Source organism: Triticum aestivum, chromosome 7D (assembly GCF_018294505.1).
Source record: "Triticum aestivum cultivar Chinese Spring chromosome 7D, IWGSC CS RefSeq v2.1, whole genome shotgun sequence".
Taxonomy (NCBI): domain Eukaryota; kingdom Viridiplantae; phylum Streptophyta; class Magnoliopsida; order Poales; family Poaceae; genus Triticum; species Triticum aestivum.
In genome coordinates this window covers 219,804,319-219,807,882 of record NC_057814.1, presented here as the reverse complement: position 1 = coordinate 219,807,882, position 3,564 = coordinate 219,804,319, and the positions used below count along the sequence as shown (strand labels likewise).

The 3,564-nt window shown below is 46.6% G+C and overlaps 1 pseudogene across 1 annotated transcript; it reads right to left on the bottom strand.

Moving 5' to 3' along the window:
- Window positions 1-1,050: 1,050 nt before the first annotated feature.
- Window positions 1,051-2,935, bottom strand: LOC123171048 (psbP domain-containing protein 3, chloroplastic-like; annotated as a pseudogene). Its single transcript, XR_006485265.1, has 7 exons — window positions 2,502-2,935; window positions 2,354-2,419; window positions 2,138-2,218; window positions 1,967-2,049; window positions 1,643-1,837; window positions 1,507-1,557; window positions 1,051-1,414 (listed from the first exon to the last, which is right to left on the bottom strand). The product of XR_006485265.1 is annotated as a psbP domain-containing protein 3, chloroplastic-like (transcript).
- Between the last annotated feature and the right edge of the window lie 629 nt (window positions 2,936-3,564).

The window sequence follows — 3,564 nt, the reverse complement described above, 5'->3', positions numbered from 1 at the left end:
ATTGGGGATTAGCAAACCCCCCTCTCCGGCTCACCGGTCACCCAAGTGCCGCCTCTCTCCGTACGGCTCTCCGGGATACCAACACTGTATTCTCTCGCTCTTCTATCAATGGAATGATACGCCCCAACGCGTATTCGCGAAAAATAAATGTTCAAGAAATGAGTAAAGACCCCGAATAAGTCGAGAATATGTCACACGAAGTAGGCAACAATGCAAGTGATGTAAAAGGTAGTGAACCATGTGATTTTTGCAGCTGAGGGGGTCGCAGGAGGTGTTAGAAACTGGCTAGGAGATCCGCGAGACATTGGTTGATCCGCAAGATAGTGATTGAAAAGGGAGTGAACCATGTGACCCAACATACAAAGTGATTGAGTGGCGGGGGTGAGGGGTGAGGGGACAAGATAGACCATGCACGCAAGACTAGTTTGGTATGATTCCATGCACATTCATACCTTTTTTTTTCTCCAATGTCTTTCCTTGAAAAGTGGTTGATGTTCCCGTGAAATTGTAGTAAGATTCTACTTCCCCAGTTGAGACACTTGTTTTGGGACGGAGGGAGTATGAGTTTCTTGCAAATCATAAAGGTCTTGTATTAGAAGACATGAGATTTTAAGCTTTAATTTCAGATTATGTTCAAAACATGTATAAAATTGAATGTATGTTAACAAGTTCACCTTATCATAGTTTCATAATGTTTAGAACGTCAGCTCAGATTCCTGCTAAGTTGGTTACCTCCCGCCGGTGAGTCGGAGCTGGCGTTCTAAACATTATAACCGAGTTGTGAACATGTATTCAATTTTATATGTTTTGTTAAACGAGTTCTAGTAATTTTCTTGTAAATTGTGAAATATATTCTATTTTATACATGTTTAAGACTTTATCATAGAAATTGCTAGAAATCTTAGCACCAACTATAGTTGATGTTGCCCACTATGGAGTGAGGTGCAAAGAAAATAAAGAGGCTGGAATTGGTTCCAGTACTATACCCAGGTTCTAGAAGAGTTGACTATACGAGAGACCCAAGATGATCCAGATTATGAGAGAAAGGTAGATGAAAAAAAAAACTAACACATGGGCCCAAAAATAGGTGCTAGGAAGTTTACATCAGAGCAATTTTAGTTTCCTTATAACCAAGTTCTAGCAATTTTCTTAGAACCAATGATACTCTCATGCTCTATCTCACACTCATGCTGCCAATGCTGTTCTCAGCCAAGCTACACCATCGAAGTCTTCGAACATCTGGTGTTCATCTTTTCTTTCCGGTAAATTCGACAAACATATACATACTCACTAATTGAACTTAACATCAGGAGCTACTAGCTTTGTATACTCTCTCTTCTCTGTCACTCTATACTTGTTCTCACCTGAACTTCCTTTTGGAGGCATTTCATGTGAACTTGAACGACTTTACAGACTGCAAATATAGATGCATACATAAAAGAAATCAGTCAGTGCTCCAGCAAGCCCAAGCTAGCAGGAGGTAGATTCAATCCAAGAAGATGTCACCTTCTCTATCTCAGGCTTGTATATGGCTGACTCCTCGTCGTCGTCGATGTACTGTGCGACACACCAACGTGGACAAATAAATGTGAGTGGAGTGATGTTGGTTGGTTGACCTGAGCAGAGGAGAAGATGGAAGTACCTGCCCTGTCACCGTGTACAGCCGATTGTACCAGCCGTTGAATGCCATCCCAATGGCGGAGACGATGTGGCGGCGCTTCTCGCCGGGGTTCTGCAGCGTGTACTCGATGTAGTACAGGCCGTTTGATGCCTTGGAGTCGATGAGCTTCGCTGCGAGCCCCGCCGGCCTCTGCCAGCTCCTGTCCAGGCCGGTCACCTGCTCGGTGACAGAGAGTACATCAATTGGCCATGACACACGAGCAGGAATTCAGAGACAACCATGCATACTTGTAGATAGACATCTGTGCAGTTCACTGAAGATTCTGAAACAGGTGAGAGCACGTACCAGGTTTTCGGCGAACTCGTCGACGTTACCGAAGGACTTGAGGCTGGTGAAGTCCGGCCCGATCCCGGTGATCACGACGCTGACTGAAGAATGCAGAGAGGCTCATGATTTTGAGAGGAATGGGTATGGTGGATTGGTGGTCGGGCGATGGAAGGGTGCGTGCGTACGTACCGCTGGAGTTGGGGTTTTGCTCGGGGAAGAACGCCGTCACGTTCTTGAAGCCGCTGCGTTCACCTGCGCCGACCTGCCAGCCTGCACGGAAAGGAAAATCGACCGAATTGCTCATCGCCTTGCGGACTCTGATTCTGCCGCGCACAGTTTATAAGAGCCAAAAAGACCGTATTTTGGCTGAATTCTTCCCATCTTTTCACTACAAAGGTGAAGCACCTTGTGGAATCACGAGGGTGAACTTGTTGGCCTCGTCCTCGTACGCGGTGAACCCCTCCTGCGCCTCTTAAAACCAAACGAAATTCCACGGAATCAGCACACACCATCAGACATGGCCGGAGAAACGGGAAGCGGTGTTTGGCATTACCGGCGGTTTCGGCGAAGGCCTCGGCGGGGACGAGCAGCGGCGCTGACGACGCGGCAGTGGCGGAGAGGAGGACGCCGAGCAGGGCGTCCCGCCGATTCACCCCCTCCTCCGCCCTCCGAGCAGGGAGGCAATGGCAGGCCGTTGTTCTCGGCGGCTTCGCGTGGCCTCGGCGGGGCCTGCCGAGGCCGGGGCAGAGGGAGGCGGTGGTCACGGCAGCCATGGAGTACGGCTCGATGGTGGTCGACGACGCTGCTGTGCTTGCTCGGCTGCAACTGCAGGTTGGCTTGGTTTTCAGAGGATATTTTTGCTTGGTGGCCGGCTGCCGTGTGGGACTTGTGGCTCGTCGTCCTCCTCGTTCCACGTCCAGTCTCGGGCGCGGTTTCATTTTTATTTTTAAGGAACACCTTTATTTTATTTCTTTTTTCCAAGAACATGTATTTTATTTCATACTCATAGCAATTACATATACACTGATTTGAACCAAGGTGTACAAAGTAACTTCTATAACTGAAAATTACAATGAAATCTCTTGGACACACCTTTCTCTTGGTATCAATCTCTGCTAAAAAAAAACTGCTAAGACTTGAATAAAGAAGACCGCAATTGAACTAGAGCAACAATGTTGTCTCTATATCACCCGCACAAACATTATCAATAAAGGTTTTTGAAAACGCCTAGAGTTGCTCATCCAAAAAGATGGAAAACCTAGATCAATGACCTACTTGGGTCGGGGATGATCCTCTAGACTGCCCGTCAAATCACAATGTCTTCACCATGGTGTCATGAAAGATTTCACCTCATGAAGAATCAAACCAACAAAGAAAAGCTTGACACACTAATATAAACGCATTAGGTCCGAATAATCAAATTTGTGAGGGCACAAACTCTCTAAATTCATGGCACCACAAAGCGGATGACAATAATTTTGTTCTTAAAAACTACGATGATCACTAGATATTGAAACGGAACATAGAACTCTTGAAGATTTGAGGCCTCCACCTCTCAGTCAAGATGACAGCTGGAGGAGAGAGGACCAAACTTTGTCTTATGGCGGCAGAAACGA